Source organism: Cibotium barometz, chromosome 36 (genome assembly GCF_041138505.1).
Source record: "Cibotium barometz isolate CiBa-2024 chromosome 36, ASM4113850v1, whole genome shotgun sequence".
NCBI lineage: Eukaryota > Viridiplantae > Streptophyta > Polypodiopsida > Cyatheales > Cibotiaceae > Cibotium > Cibotium barometz.
In genome coordinates, this window is record NC_141081.1 from 20,397,332 (window position 1) to 20,415,926 (window position 18,595).

An 18,595-nucleotide genomic window follows, 5' to 3' on the forward strand; every position below is an offset into this window, starting at 1 on the left:
CTCCACCCCCACCACATTTCCACTTCCAATCTAGCCCTAGTTCTCAACCGCCGCCTCCCAACCCACCTCACACTGGTGCCAAGCAACATTCTCTCGAAACCCCCACCCTCTACGCAAAACTCCTAGCAAGCACCAACTTCCCTCCTTCCACCTCTTCACCAGCCACCTTACACCTCTTTCCCTCCCCTTCCACCACCCCTCCTCAAGTTCCCGTGCGCACCTCCTTCACCAACACCACCATCACACTCTTCATCCCTCCCCTTGTATTGGGCCTATTCATGCCCCCAACTAATGTTCCCTCTACATCAGCATGCCCACCCCCTTTCCTCCATGCCTCTCTCAGCGGCACCACCCCCTCTTCCTCCAAAATCCCTCCACCTCACCTCGTTGACCTCCCTTCACCCACCCCTTGGACTGCACAAAGTTCGAGCATGCCATACAAATCCTGCTTGGCCCAACAACTTCAACAGGCACCAATCTCCAAGCTAACGGACTATATGGACATCCATGTCCTCCAGCTCTACCTTGACACCAAGCACCACAACACATGGAAGCACCAGCATCCACATCGACAACGCAGAGGCAAGCAGCCAGTTTAATGGCAACCATTCCTCCTCAGGCCATATATTTGAATGGAGTAGTGCAAAGCCCCTCGACACCTCGGCATTAATCCAACTTATCTCCCCATCCACCATCGCTGGGCTTGGGATTTGTTCTGCATTGAGAAAATGGGGAACCCCAAAAGCTCTAATTCAACTTCCCATGGTTCCCCCCTCCGACATCCCGGAGCCCATGCATGGAAGAGAGCATGCTCGCTCAAATGCATGTTTTCATCGATAGATATGATCAGGTGTCAGATCCCACAATCGTTGCCACCATATGCTTCTTCAACCTCATCATCATCACCCTTTTGGAGGCATTCTCACAGTGGCACCATTATCATGAAGCAGCTCAAGGCCTTGCCTTCTACCTCAATAAAGGCTCCATCCTAAAGCAGCTCTTTGGCTACTATGAGCGTATCCAGTTGGATTCCCACCTAGCATCTCCAAACTTTTGAAGACATGATGGAGATAGTGCTTTGGACGAGCTATAAGGCCTTTCACCGATACCCCAATACCCAAAGTTGTGGTACGATTTTGTCTACACATATTCCTTATACTACCGTTAATTATTCTTGCCAGCTCCGAGGATGGACCTAAATTAGGGAGGGGGTATGTTAACCACACTGGTTAACATTATTTTAAAGCATGGTTACACTTCATGTAACTCATTTAAGTGCTTCATGTAAAATGACATTTCTCACACCCCACAAAAGAATAGGTGTTAATCCTATTTTGGATTAAATCCCATTTTGGATTAAATCCCATTTTGGATTAACAAACATGATCCTCAATTGAGGACATTAATAAGTGTCATGAAACGGCACTATAAAAGTTGTACATTATGAGATATTGGCCACCCAAGGCCCACTAAATAAGTGATGGACCTGAATTAGGGAGGGGGGTATGTTAACCACACTGGTTAACATTGTTTTAAAGCATGGTTACACTTCATGTAACTCATTTTTATGTAAATCGTGCTAAGTGCATCATGTAAAATGCCGGCCATGAGCATAATCCTAGGTGTACATAGAGCTAGAAGAACCAATTTTGGCCCTCCAATTGTTAAATGGGCAGCCAACCATTGTAAAAAGAGATCTCATGTATATAAGTGACTTATGAAATATGAAAACGGACAATCCCATTATCATAATTAAGTTTTGCTCTCTCTCTCTCTCTCTCTCTCTCTCTCTCTCTCTCTCTCTCTCATGGCTATTGTGATAAGCTTGTGTGCATGCATTCTTGCTTGTTTGAATTTTTGGGGTCTACATTAAGACCAGGTGGCAAGGAAATGGGTTGAATTTTTGGGGTCTACATTAAGCTTAAAAGAGGATGGGCCCAGAAGAAGGTTCCTAGCTGAAAACAACCTCTTAAACCTGGTGAATCAAAGAATTGATGTAGATAAGGCCAGATGGATGGAGAGAGAAGTGGAGCTTGATGAATGTTGGGTAGCCCTCCTCAAATTGGGTAAGGAAAAATCCCGAGGATGAGATGGGCCCTTAGTGGAATTCTTTATCTCCTTTTGGCCTTCCCTTAAGGATATAGTTTGAAATATTTGTAGAGAGGCTTTCAGCTTTGGATTCTTGGACAAAGACCTTAAGGAGGGAGTGGTGAAGCTTATCTCTAAACAAGCTACCTATATAGCAGATTCAATCACATTGGAGACCCATTACCTTGCTAACTGTCATATAAAAAACCCTTGCCAAAGTCATTGCATTAAGGATTTCCCCTGTCCTTCAAGAAGTTATGTCCAGGAAACAATATGGGTTTATAAAGGGAAAGTCCATTTATGACAATATATGAAAGATCCCTGTCCTCACCGCGCAACGAATTCATGGGTGCTAGCAGCAGCAAAAGTAACACTTCTTGCACGAGGCAGGGTCCCTCACTCTCGAGGCCTCGCCCCACGGATATTCGGACAAGAGACTAATCCCTCGGTTCTTCCAAAACCGAACCCAGAAAAACTTCCCTCGCCCGGAAAGCACGGGCGATTCCTCCAGGATAATTTTACTCTAATGGAGTCAAAGGCCTTAACTAACTGAACTGATCTGACCGAACCCGTATAACCGAACCCGTAAGTCCCATAGTCAGATCAAGGAAAAGATTGCACTTGGATCATAGAGACCAACGCTTTTTTCCTCATTGAGAGGCACACCCGTTGATTCTTTTCCATAGAACAACTTTTATCCGGGATTACTTCATCTATCGTACCATAACAGAATTGAGTCTCATTTTAAGGACCCATCAATCCCATCCAGTCCCCTGGGTTAGCCAACCGCCCAACCCACTGTAGGTGATGGGATCCATTTAAGAATTTGGTTAGGTTTTGTCCCGGGTACCAGGGAAAAGAGTAGCCCCCTAGTCGGATATTCATGCAATCTTAAAACTAGTCACACCACTTACACACCCAATATGAAATTGCCTTTTTCACAGAATCAGCTGTCTTTAAAATAATCATTTAATGAAACCATAGCATCACTGATCATCATAAACTTCTAAAATATCTGGTTGAATCCTAATTTCTAATTTTTCCTTCATCATCGGTGTACCTATGACATCATTGGCAACCAGAACGCTCACCACCTCTGTCCACTCAGGGGCCTTTTCGATAGTTCCTAGCTCATAGTAACCGGTAATATTTTCACTTATAAAAATCAAAATGGAATCTTCATTGAAGATCAGCAAGATCAACCAACAGATCTATATAAAAGAGCCATGGACTCATCCGTTGAGGACCAGCAAGGTCAATCAACCAGATCTATGCCCAAATTCAAAAAACAACTCTTACACCTTGTTCCAATATCTTCCCCGACGCACGTATGGGTATCTTTGGCAACCCAAAGCCCGAGCACCGTATGGTCAGCACCCTCTAGGATCCTTCGTCGCAGGTCACCTAGCGCTTCACTCATAGGCCGCTTCCTTAGTCCCTCATCCACCATATCGGAAGCACACCATTTAAATCAAACCGAGGCTGGTCAAGGCCTCAGCCGACCTTGTTACCCGAGACGTCCTCCATTGACTCTCCGTTCAGCTGTTTGCAACTTTATCAGATTAGGTCTCCACGACCTCATTCACAAGACAATCAAAATACTTCCCCAGCATTATTGACATAAAATAGTCATTTAAAAACATGTCATAAATACAGTTTCTATAACGAACTCTTGTCTTTCCATATTGTTCCACATCAATTCTCATTTATTTCATATGTATTCCCATTCTCATCACATCATATTCGTTCACATCACACATCACATCTATCTCCATTTACATCACATCACATTCATTCATATCCATCACATTCATTCATTCATATCCACCACATACATTCTCATAACCATCCCATCACATACATTCTATCCACATTATATCACATCACTTCTATCCACATCATATCTCATTCATACACATCTCATCTCATTCATCCACATCCATCGAATCGTTCACATGTATGACTTCTCACATCTATCCATACATTCATATCTATCACTTCACATCCACATATATTCATGTCACATCACATCACATTCTTTCACATACACATCTATATCCATTCTTTCACATACATCCACATCCATTCTTTCACATACTCATTCACATCCATTCTTCACATACACATTCACATCCATTCTTTCACATACTCATTCACATACACATTCACATCCATTTTCATCACATACATTCACATCCATTCTTTCATATACATATCCACATCCATTCTTTCACATACATCCACTCACATCCCATATCATTCATTTACATCTTGATTCACATGACATCACATCTCATCCATTCACTTTTGAAATAAAAATAATTCCTTTATGCATCTTTCTATGCATAAAAATCAATTTTAATAATTAATATCAGTGATATCCATGCATATTCATAGGTGAATATGTACATGGAGTAATCAGAATATTTCTTTTAGATGCAAAAAATGGTGGGAATTACTCTTTTGGAATAACATAAAAACAAACTTTCTTTTCCACAAAATTCTAAAAAATTTTGCGATAACCTCCTTTGTATGGCTGACCATTTCTCATTTTTATCATTCTTTAATTGACTTAAATTAACCCAAATTAGATGCATAGAACTCTAATCTACACAATTTTCTAAATTCAAGAGAGTAAACAATAAGAAGAGTTTCATTAATCCTTTAGTTAATCTTTCTAGGATTAAGAAAGGCTGGAATGTAAAGAAGAGAAGGGGGTGGCCTTTTCATCAAGGCATAGCATTTGAATTTAATTCAATTTACTGCAAACCATAAAAATCAAGAAAACCATAGATTTAAAATTAAACAAGTAAGAAAATTAACTTACATAGAGCTTGTAAGCTCTCCTTTGGCTTAAGGGATTGAGGGTTCTACTCTTGTTTGAAGCAAGAGTGGCCACCAATTCACTTTAGAGAGGATTATGCCAAAAACAATTGAATTATTAAAAAATTCAATGTAAATGGCTCAGGCAGAAGCAAAGTAACAGCGTATAAACACCATTAAGCTTTTACAAAGGGGGAGGCTTCTATTTATAGGAAAAAGTGAGCCTCTAACCAAGCAAACTGATTCTAGAATTTTCCAGATCAGTTTTTGACCATTTTTGGGTCAGTTTAGCTTACTTTTTGGATCTAGTTGAAACAGTAGAGAGGAGAGATAAAAATATCTCATTGTTTTTGAGTTTAAAACTCCTCCACACATTTGAAATAGGTTCCTCCTTCATGAGGGGAGATCCCCACACCGAGGTGTAAAAAATGCATCATTTCCTCTAAATATCTCTTAATTTTTAACTAATAAACCTTGTACTCAGTCAACTCTTCATCTTCTGTGAGCATTTACTCATTTTTGGGGGTTTTTCTTGTATTCTTCAATTTATCTCCTCCCTACATTTGGATTAATCTTATTGGTCCATAGGAACCTTAATTGGACCATAATCCAAAAATTTCTGAAAATTTGGACCCTTAGGCTAAGGTCCTTTATACTAATTTTTAATTAATTCCAATTGCACATTGGAAAGTTCTTTTTGAATTTCTGTTTCAGGGAAAACCATTTTAGACACTAGGAGGATTTTTATATCAAAAAATATCTCAATTTTGAATTACCTCCCTCTAGATATTTTCTCTCTCCAGGCCAAAATAGGGTAAAACAAGATCTTTCTTTTATTTTAGAGGGGAATAATTATAAGATCAAAAGGGGAGATTCTTATACCTACACACCTCAAAAGCTGGAGGGAGGAATCTTACAATATGCTTGCTACAATGACAGGGAGGGATGTAGCCCAAAGTACTAATTAGAAGTGTATTATGCTTCAACTGGACCTGGAAAAGGCTTATGATAGGATTCATTGGTCCTTTGTGGCAAGGGTAATGGAAAAATTGGGGTTTGTGTTCAAGATAGCCTCCTACATTTTCACCCTCTCTCTTCTTGGGGGATTCTTTAGACTTCTCCTAAATGGCAGGCTAGTAGGTGGATTTGAAATTAGAAGGTTACTAAGACATGGTTTTCCTCTTGCCCCTTTGCTCTTTGCTATTAACTCACACCCCCTTATTGTGGCCCTTGAAGATGCTAGTGACAAAGGGAGGTTTGTTGGACTAAAACCGAGGAGTGGGGAACAATTGGTAATCTAATGTTTTGCTGATGATTCTTTGCTATTCCTAAGGGTAGACAATGATAATGTGAGATAGGCCTTGTCCAAAATACAAGAATTTGCTAATGCTTCTGGCTCCAAATACAATATTTAGGAATCTAAAATAATTAGTCTAACTAAGGACAATGACTTTGACCTGGAAAGATGGGGATGTGAGGTGTTCAGGAGAGGCCAAATAATTAGGCATTTGGGAGTCCCTTTTGGAGTGGAGGTTACCAATAAGCAAATATGTGATTGGGCCTTAGAAAGATTTTTCTAGAAACTAAAAAAATGGGAAGGGGTAAACATGAGGGGTAATAATTGGAACATGGCTACCATCCACTGCACCAATAACAAACGGAATGGCATGTATTGCCTGAAATCCTTCATCCATGATACGCATTCTATAAGAAGAAGGCCATTTAATGTATAGGTCATGAAGACCTGATGTGGAGATTGCATCACAAAAACTCCAAAATGATATTCTAGCATGAAGACGTGGAAACCCCATACAAATATCCTATTACTTGTAAGCTTGATCCTATAGCTAGATGGTGCAAAGCCACACATACACGCTTCTCTACACTAATTGCCTTTTGATAGTTAGTGTTAGACCGTTGCAAGTGAGGAGCAAGCCGTGCAATCAAGAAGTGAAATGTTTCCTTGCTTAGGCAGAGCCTATTCTTGAACATTCTGTCTGAGTAGCTTCCAAGCAAACCATGCTCCATAAAAGTTTGGGATCTAGGATAAGCCCAACATGACCGTCGCTCATGTCTCCTTCTAGCAATCTGAGCCTGCCGTGCAAGCCAAACTCGAGCCATGCACTGACTCAGTATGGATACATGTTGCATGCATAAATCGTCCTCATATCTGAGCCTGCCGTGCAAGCCAAACTCGAGCCATGCACTGACTCAGTATGGATACATGTTGCATGCATAAATCCATCATCTTAATCATTGCAATCAAAGAAATGATGATTGAGATGATACAAATTATGAGAATTAACTCGTCTTCCATCCCCTGCAATACATGGAAGAATGGCTAAATTCCTATGATTACATAACATTAGTGTGTTTACATGTTAAAACTTGAAATTAGCTAAAAACTTGATGGCAAATTCAATTACAATAAACATGTTAAAACACCATAATTTGAAAAGATAACAAAGTGAAATCACTCCTTTTTAAAACTTTTCACTACATCCAAAAGGCCAGATATAGCTGAAGTAAGCTGACTAAGCATTTGCAACTTTTGGGCTTCTGCTGCCTTGCGATCCGCAAGAGAGTCTTTGTGCTGATCTGCCATGACTTTGGCCGTGTGAGCCATGTCAAGAAGGGAATCCTCAATCTTTCAATCTTTTCGTGGTCATAGATTAGGGACATTGCTCTAGGGCGCTTCTATTTTCATAGAGGATTGTGTGCCCTCTCCTTTGTGTACTTCCCCAATCGGGCCGTCGGTGTTACCACCCATAGCTGAAGCATGGGTGAAGCTAACCACGTTTGCCCAATTGTGCATGTACTCATCAATGATATCAAATCATTGACATGTTACCTTACAATCATTTCCAGAGATTGAATTATGGGCCTTGTCCTTCTTGTAGTCTGCATACACATGACCCCATTTCTTTCTGCAACCTTCAGAGTCTTTGTCACACTCTGGGAATAGCCCTGCAAGTTGAGTAGCAACTTTAAACCATAGATCAACCCCTTGCTTATTATGGGTTTTTCCAAACTCATTGTGCATTGAGCCCCAAATGTGAATGATCTAAACAACCCATGCATCCTTCCAAACCTCCCTTTTCCGTGTTTGTTCATCTACATTGGTCTTTGGTGTAGAGGCCTTTCTACCTCTCTTGGTCATGGGGGCTTTGAAGGAAACTTCAACCTCCTGCACCTCTGCATCATCTAATTCTTTGGACTCTACGTTTTATTGAGAGTTTTTTTGGAGCAGAAATCCCATCCACATCACTTCTCCCTTCCGGAGTCAAAGATGAGATGTCCGTCTCTGCTTGTGAGGGTTACCGACTTAGATGCAGAGACTAGTAGCCGATTGGGTTGGTGGGCTGTTGGTATGGTGTAAACGCAAATGATGAACCACCGAAAGCGGGCAAAGGAATGTAGGATGCCTGAGAATATTGGGAGTGTAAGGGCATGTACTCGCTGTCTTACGAGTTCTTGGAATCCGGAACGTCAAAATAAAGGGGTTAATTTGATTGCAAATACAGCATGTTGCAGAAAATAGATCACCTATGGAGATAGACGAATACAGAACATGCAAAAACAACAGCATGTTTTCTGTAACATGTGTAGTTTCTAGAGATGTTATAGAAAATGTAGAGATGTTGCAAAAAATACAGAGAGATGCAAAAAAAACAATGATGTTACACACCAAATATCGATTGGTGGCACGTGGTGTGCTAGGCCAATGAGTTCAAGAGCCTACAAAAACAACAGCATGTTTTTTGTAACATGTGTAGTTTCTAGAGAAAACACAGAACCTATGGAGAACATGCAAAAACAGACAAATACGGAGCATGCACAGAGCGTTGAAAAAATCGCTGCAAACGAACACAGAAAATGCAGACGAATACAGAACATGCAAAACAATAGCATGTTTTCTGTAACATCTATATTTTCTAAAGATGTTATAGAAAATACAGAGATGTTTTAGAAAATAGAGAGAGCAAGAAAACAGCATGCTGAAAATACAGCATCTTGCGTAAAACACAGAACCTATGGAGAACATGCAAAAATAGATGAATATAGAGCATGCACAAAGTGTTGATAAAATCGCTGCAAACGAACACAAAAAATACAGACGAATACAGAACATGCAAAAACAATAGCATGTTTTCTGTAACATCTGTATTTTCTAGAGATGTTACAGAAAATACAGAGATGTTGTAGAAAATACAGAGCAAGAAAACAACATTCTGAAAATACAGCATCTTACAGAAAACACAGAACCTATGGAGAACATGCAAAAACAGACGAATACAGAGCATGCACATAGCGTTTATAAAATCGCTACACAGAGACAAACACAGAAAATACAAACGAATATAGAACATGCAAAAACAACAGCATGTTTTCTATAACATCTATATTTTCTGAAAACACATAGAGCAAGAAAACAACATGCTGAAAAACCAACATGTTGAAGAAAATACGCAAAAAAATACAGAGAGCATGTTGCAAAGATATTGTGATAATACAGACAAATGCTATAAAATAGAGAGAGCAAGAATAAAAAAACGTAGGTTTCCTGGAGATCGCTTTGCTTGATTGTGCATGCTGGGGAAATCGGTCTGCAACGATTTTATCAACGCTCTGTGGTGGCAGGAAACCGAGTAGGATGGTCCACCAATGACGTGACAAGAAGCCGGATTGGGTGGAGTGCGTTGCACCCAAGTTTGGGTAGCCATGTCTCGTTGCCCATGCACAGGCAAAGGAGGGGCGATGCGTGGAGGCTAGCGTGGCCCGTGACCGAGGGAGAGCTCCGGTAGTGTGTAAAGCCTACATGCACGGCTTGACCATTCATTGGCCCAGCACACCACATGCCACCGGGCGATGTTTGGTGTGTAAAGGGCCTTAGTTAATGGTATTACTATAAAATTACGTAAACAACCTATGGAAGAGATAAGTTTGTCTTTGATTGCCTACTGATTGTAGCCCGCTTAAGATATATCAGATTACCTACTGATTGTCTCGGTAGGGATCATGACGGCCATGGTGAACATGTGGGCAATTACTCACGACCCTTTGATCTTTGCTTGCGCCATCCCAAGCTCCATCTCAACTCATGAACCTTAGAATAGTGAAGGTGATCTCAACACGGAATCCGCAGCTGATGCACTTACCACCCTCCACTACCCCGTCGAATTTTGCATGGTACTTAATTACGATGGCCTCCCACCTCTTTTTGCTTTACAGATCCCATTGTCATTATTAAGGGCTGCATTTTGCATGGTACTTAATTACCATGACCTTAACCTAGAGGAGACAGACCTCCGGTTGGGATTAGGCCCACAGCCAAGGAGACTCCCAAAATGAGCGTAGATGGCAGACATGGAGCTGTTGAGCTGAAGAAGAATGGTGCTTTGGATGTCAAGGAGTCTATCTCCATGGCCATGCAGAAACCCATCTCTCATAAGCTCACATGGGTAGGAGGCTACCCATGCAGAAACCCATCTCTCATAAGCTCACATGGGTAGGAGGCTACCCATTGCACCCGCCCATGTAAAGCACATGGCAAGGCTCATCATTGAAGATTTTTGATGGTACAACCATCCCTCCCCCATCAACGCATTTGAAAGCTCTGTCATGGTTTCCCCCTCGAAGAATGGCATCAAAAATGTTACACTCAAAGACCACCGCTGAAGTTTCCTAAGACATCAAGCTTAGTATGAACTTGAACCTTGGGGCATCCCTACTTATAAACACCTTGTCTCTTGGCAAGTCAAAAATCTATGGTTTTTGCATCTGTTGGAGCTGACAAAGATGGTGATATGGCTGTGGTGTCAAGAAATGACTAGCTCGACCTTTCAATTCCAAGTGAAAGCTCTAGACACCAGATGTCTAACCAAGAGTCTGCATTAGATGAAGCCCCTCCTACCAAGTAAGTCAATTTCTAGAGTTATTATTACATTCTTATTTTCTTTCTTTGATCTCTTGGGCCTGGTTTCTATTCAATGAGTGACCTTATCATGTGACTTAGGAATGTGCATATGCTAACATGAGTGGTCCATATGGGGGTTTTGCCTGAAGGTCTCTGGCATGGCAAGAGCAGGACATGTGCTTAATAGAGAATTTGTTATATTTTTGCAGTTTTAAAATGGCCCTCAGTTCATTCCTACTAGAGGAGCATGCTTGCTTCCTAGACCAAGCCTACAGGAGATGAGGTGGATGGCCTATCAGCTATCTATGTGAAAGTTAACATGGATGGGATCCCTATTAGATGCAGTCGATCTGAATGCCTGTAGCTCTTATGAGGGCCTTCTATCAACACTAGAGGAAATGTTCCACAGCCCTACCAAAACCATTAGGCACTTGAGGAACCTTGAAAGTTTGTTTCAACTAGTTGTCCTACTCCTCTAAAAGTTCATAGCTGTTATAGGTGCTTTCGTGTAAAACTACAACATGAGAAAGTAAAATTTGAGATGTAAATAGATTGTACAACATTTTGGAGGGTAGATTTGAGCATGAAGATGAAGAATCTTGCCTAAGTCAATGAAGCAAAAGTTTACTACTCTAAGTTATCTATAACTCTGCTATACATACTTTCTTCAAATTTTGACTCTAAAAAATTGCTCAAAAATAGCTCACTAGATAATTAAAAAACCTCTCTTGGGCACAAACCAAAAAAAAATTATTATGCCAAAATGCATTACGGTGAAAATCGAGACTAAACTTTACATTCTAGGTTCAAAAGACATGAAGCTTTCTGAAAACTATTTGAAACTAAAAATTAGAGCATTATGTACAAGATAATAAATTGGAGAAATGAATTAAATAACTAGAATGTTCCCACAACCACCACTTCTCTCCCCCTGAAATCTTATGCATTGAAACAACAAACACCGTATATTTTCCTCATGACCTCAAGAGAACAAAGGTCTTATAAAACAAGAGATCTATTGGTTTAGAGTTAGAATTGGAAGAAAGTCTGTATGAGACACTTTTGTAGATATTATAGAGTAAAAACTTTTTACCGCGACGAGTAGACCTTGACCTGATTCATTTGTTTATGTGCACAAATCTACCTTGCAAACTGGTACACATGTCATTTACTTCTCATTATTTGCATAGTTTTTCATAACACAATTTCGCACGTGAGTTTTGGAGCTAAAGATAAAGTCTTTTGGCATAAATGCCTTAAAGCAAAAACATTCAAAACTTTGAGAGCTAGAAAAGTTGTGTTAAGGGAAATTTTTAAATTTTTCCTTGTTTGGCCGATGAGGTGCTTTTATTAACCCCATGGATGGGTCTAACCAGGAGGGAGTGCTAACCCCTTGTTTTTGGGGATGTCACACTTACCCTAGTGGTATCAGAGAGGGCTTTTTTTGGTTCTGTAGTTCCAGTAGCACACACTCTTGGAAAGTAGACACTACAAATGTCATTGGGCCACCAAGGACTACTCCTAGGGTTTGGTCTATGGCCCAGGGAACAAACCTAAGTATTGATGACATAGCAAGTTTGCAGTCTACAGGCAGATGTAGTTGTCGTGATGGCTCCGACAGCTAGGGTGCCCACTACTATCACACCAAGAGTCTTGGGCTCTATTCAAGCAAATTATAGGGATGGCAAGATAGTGCAGTGGAGAAGCAAGCTAACTAAAGAGTTTTATGAGAACATCGAGAAAGGTCGGTCTATTGTTACAGTTGAGATCCTAAGGGAGATGATTATCCTCTGTAATGAGGCACATATTTTCTATGTCAGCACATAGGGTTCAAAAGCGAACGATGTGAATTACTTAATTAGAACTTCTGAATTCCCAAGGTATACATGTGCAGATTAGGCACTCGATTTACTTGCCTTGCAAGCACCTCTACTATGTATTCTTACAATCCAAGTGTTGAACTTGGATGCTACTACTCATGATTTCATGCATCAACAAGCACTCACAAAAGCTGAATTGTTCTAGGCTTTGTTGGGGCGTCGTTATCCCACTACTGAAAGTGCCTAGCTACTTCCCTGCAATGCTAGATGCCTTTAACTTTTTGGTAGGAGCTAACACATAATTGATTTGCATCATAACTGGCAAAACCCTACACACAGAAGTATAACAAAAAAGTAATGCACAACCATTCCTCAAAGCCACTTGTATAGTAATAAAAACCAAGCTCTATACTAACTCGTCAACAAAGGCATCAATTAGAATACTGCCTATGCGAGTTCTAGAAAAGGAGCCATCCATAGTGGTGGATCTTAAAACATGATAGCATTGAATGCAAAGATTGCTTCAATATCTTAAATAAAGACCTAATATATAGCTTGTAAGAATATTACTAAACCTTGAATGTTTCCTTGAGACATGTCCAAAGTAAAAATGACTTCGGATGTATCTACCAAGACAAAAACGTCACAAACAATTTATACACGAAATGCGAATACGAATTATCTATTATAGAAACAAAAAACAATGACTTACTTTCAAGCCCGTAGAATTTCTGTATACACAATGTTACTTGTCATGCACATATGGCTCTCAAGAGTTGCATTTATTATCCTGAAGCAGTACCTTCACGGCATTAGGAGAGCGAGCCTATGACAATGCCACATACAACTTCCCGTAAATACCGGTGAGACCAAGTACAAACCCAAGATGCCCAAATACTGGCCTTGCACTTTATTTATAGTCATTCCAAAAGCAAGCGGCAATGGAAATTATCTTCTTCTCATGGTGAAGGGAAGTTGACTCTTTGTGACAATAAAAGTGATCCTTGGAATAAAAACCATGTCACCTACCTTGGTGCCTATGATAATTTCTGCCTCTCTAAGACCTTTGAGTGAAATGCCTTGCATATTAAACTGGTGCTATTACAAAGGCCATGCTTTGGATCTATGTTACAAAGTAGTATAAAAGAGGCATCAAGCTTTAAGGCCAAACAATGTGGTGGATACCCACCTTCCAGCTTCAAAGAATTAAGAAACTCAGTGGAGTAAAGGAATGAGTTTTGCTCTATATTAAGAACTGAATCTGGCATTGAAATATTCCTTGAGTTCACCTGGCATTACATTCAAGGCAAATTGACATCATCAACTTCACTATTCGTGGGAGCAAGAATAGCACGATCGCAAGTATGATACATGGGACATAGTAACACCCAAATAAGAATAAACCCAATGCACCAAGTCCATTAAGTTAGATCTTTCCATGACCATGTCAGCCAATATCCATCTTTCCATGACCATGTCAACCATTTCTATTGGATTACCCTCATTATCGGTGCAACCCATTGCCAATATCCATCACCCATTACTTAAATTCACTTGAATTCACTTGAATGATCCGTCGTGATTTGCATATTGCCAACCAACTTCAAGACTTTAATAAATTGCCACATGTAAGATCTAGACATTGTAGCATCAACAATATCCTGACATTTTCCCTTCACAACCACCCCGTGAGGATGAATACATCTCAATTTTGGAGCAAGCCCAATCGTAGTAGACACTTCATAGCTAGATACCACTAATCAAAAGATCCTACTGGCAGGCCTGTAGTGGCCAACCTTGTTTGGAGATGCTACTGAATATGTCAAAAGATGCGATGAATGCCAACAAACACAATTCCACACTATACAGAATGCCCCTAAACCATGTAATGTCCTTACAACTATTTGAGAAATGGGGCATCAATTTTGTGGGACCCATTAGTCCGGCTGCCTGACACACCCAAGCCTCATACATCATAGCATCCCCCATGGATTATTGCACAAAATGGGTTAAAGCTAGGGCCACAAGAAAATCGGACACCCAAGTCCACGGCCTAAATCCTTTACAAGTGTGTGATCACTCACTTTGGGTGCCCTCTTGAGCTTGTTAGTGACATAAATATGAAGTAATACATATATGTCATGCACCCACTTCATTAATGAAGTAATACAATTCTTACTACAAGAATTCTTGGTCATGTACCGAAAATCTTCATCCTGTTACCTTTAATCCAATGGCCAAGCAAAAAGCACAAACAAGACCCTATGTGCTATCTTGACCAAGATTGTAGAGGTGAGTCGTAATGACTAGGAATAAAAGTTGCCGACTGCGCTCTAGACTTATTGCACCGCATATAAAGTGGCCATTAACATGACACCCTTTAGCTTAACATACGAAATTGAAGCGGTTATACCTATGGAATTCTTGGTGCCAAGCTTAAGGGTCACCATACACGAAAGGCTCACTGGCAATGTCCTAGGTGATCGACTCTTCGAGCTGGAGAAACTTGATGAAACGTGTTTAAGGGCTGGGTATGGAATGTTTGTCAAAAAACTATGGTGCAAGCAATGGTTAAATGACTAGCTCAAGGACAAGCAATGGTTAAATGACTAGCTCAAGGACAAGCAAGATGAACAAGGGGGGTATGGTCCTCCTCTACAACACTAAAAATCACAAGAAAAAACTTAAATAAAGAGGACTAGGTGGCATAGTGCACATTGAAACTCTTGACGATGTCAAAATGGCCAATTGTTTCAATGGTAGCAAACTGCAACTCACACAAAATGCCTTAAGGGAAATACACCTCAAAAAAGAGGAGAAACGTAAACACGATGAGTTGAAAAAAAAACCAGCACAACGAGAAGCCAAGGAATGGTAAGAGAAACTTAGAGGCCAACAAATCATAGTAAACATTTCCCAAGTAGTTGACCTTAAGGGAAGAGGACTGGGAAGTTAAGCCTTAGGAATGACCACTCTGACAAGTTTTACACAAAAACTAGCACTTGTTGATAATACGGGTGCTAACCACAATTAAATGTCTATGAAACGTGGCACTCTCTTGGGAGGCCAACCTTACTACCCAACCCAACCATCGTCAGTATTGTTGCTTCGCATTCTTTTCAATACTTAGGTGTTGTTACCATTCTATTTCACATTGGATATACTCCTTGTTGGAAGGCAAGTTCTATGTCATGCTTGTAGGAACAATGTAAGAAGAAATCCTTCTGGGATGATGATGGATGGGTGTCATATTGATTGGGAGGCAAGGACGGCTACACTACAACTAGCCTCCATGCAAGTTACTATCCTTATGATAGACAAAGAGCCAGAGCCGCCAATCTGACCTCCACTAGGGAACCAATCCTCTTCATCAACCACAACCCCCTACTTACCAAAACAAACATAGAAACATATCACCCAAAAAGAGGCCTCTCCTTCACAAAGGTACCCCATCCGCTCAAGGAGTTCCATCTGCACCCAGCTCTGCGGCAAGTCAAACCTCACCAACGGAGCCCACTAACACCACTAACTGCCAATGGATACTAGCTCGCCAAATACCCCATCCGCTCAAGGAGTCCTATCTACACCCAGCTCTACGGCAAGTCAAACCTCACCAACGGAGCCCACTAACACCACTAACTGCCAATGGATACTAGCTCGCCAGTATTCCACCCAACCCACACTGATTCTCATTGTTGGGTGCCCAAGAAGATCGTCATTGCCCAGGGCTATTATGAGAGTGTTAACACCCTATGGATTTTTTGAAGATCCAGCATTTCCCTTCAAACCTCGGAAAAACCCAAAGCTTTAGCAAACCCAAAATCTCCTATACCTCCTCATATTGCGTGAAGCTCACGTCGACCTCCGATAAGGCAACCATAAGCCATTAAGGTCAGGGAGAACCTTTGGTGAAGACGCTCTGTGCCACACAACACTCGCCACAACCCACCTCACATCCTCACACCACAACTACTTACAGGTACGTACCTAAACCTCTCCTCACGGCCCAAAAGTTCTATAAAGGTAATCAGCCAATCTGGTTACCCACGACTGCCAACGTGCACCCTCCTTGCTCCCAAACAATGGGGGGCCAAAGTTAGCCCCACCTATTGCCACCAATAGCACTCTGTAGGACAAGGGGAAAGCAAAGATCCAAGAGGATGCCAAAGGCTATGCCACACCCGTGCACTATCTCCACCAGTGATATCCCATCAAGCTCGGCAAGGTACTAAAGGATAACTCTGATGTCACTAAGATGAAAGCAATTCTGATGGTAGGTGACAAGTGGCATCCATCCAAGGTGCCAATATCCAACGGTGGAGGGTAAAAAAAAGGAAGCCTAAGGTAGTTATGAAATCAACGTAGAGAAAAAAAGTTAAAAAAAAAACCGCAGCTTCTGCACGCCGAATGCTATTCGTTGCTTCTTGGCGTCGTTTGATGGTGGAAGAGACTAGGTGTTAATTAAATGGAGAGAGTGGAAGGATTATTAGTGATATACATGGGCTGTTTATGAGGGGTAAACAAAGCAAGATGGAGCCTAGCGTTGAAGCGTAGCAGCAAAGTGGAGAAAATTTAAAAAATTATATAATTATTGGCTTGAACAAAATGGAAACAATATTCTTCTGATTAACAAGGTAGATGCAATCTACAGGTTAATTAGCATTTGATTCTATGGATTAACTCTCTAATTACTTGATTAATACTAATTATGCCATTTTTAATTAATTATTAATTATAATTTTATATTTTAATTAATATCTTCAAATGGGTGCGTTAAATGACTCTGTGATGAATTGGAAAAATGTTCATTGATATATTTCCGTTAGATTTGGTATGTTACATGACCTGTTTTGAGTAAGAAATGCCTATTTTGTAGAAAATTAACTTTCCTTTGCGGTTTATCACGGTTTTACGGAATTATGTTTTATTTAATATCTCACAAATGGTGCATGGGATGGGAGTAAAGTAAAAAGGGAATGTTATTGTTTTTTTGAAAGGAGTCCACATTTGTAATACCATTATGGTTTTGATATTTGGGGAATGGTGTTGCTTTGAAAAATGGCCATTAAAAATAGTAAGTAAAAATTATATTTGAGTTAATATCTTTTAAACGGTGGATTATTTTGGAATGAAGTAAAAAGGAACTCTTATTTATTTTCTGTTTTGAATCATAATATATACTCAGAATTAAAATTTCAAATTTAGAAAATGATGTACCTTTAGAAAATGACTTGTAAAATCGTAATTAAAAATTATGTTTTATTAAATATCTTGTGATTTATATATCATAATGGAATGTGGTAAAAAGAAACTTTATTTTATTTTCTGTGAAATTCCTAATATGCAACTATATGTGAGGCTCGGGATCTGTGAAATAGAGATGATGTGTAAAGTGGGGGTTAAAAAATGCATTTTAGAGGAGATCTTTGATATAGAGTTTGTTTGAAAAATCATATGCGTTTATAATATTGATATGGAATGGAGATAAAGCTCAAGCATATTTGTTTTTTGAGGTTTAGAGTGAAAAAATCATAAATTTATTGTGAAAAATTGAGTGAAAATTTAGATTTATCTAGTTTTAAGAGGGAAAGTATAAGTCTTAGAGGGTAATTGAGAGAAAATAATTGTGAGCATCATGGACTACATTTATTACTTATTAGACACTCTCTCTCTCTCTCTCACGCACACATACACATATGTAAATATATAGTATCAACAATATTATGTTTTAGATACATATACCTATTTTACATAGACACATATACTTATACATATATACATGTATTTAAAAATATAAGTACAAACATCAACATAATTTAATTAATTTTGATTAAATTTTAATGTGCAGAGATGGGTGATAAGCTGTGGTCACTTTTAAATATATAGATAGATATATCATAGACCTATACATAGACACATATACTTATACATATATACATGTATTTAA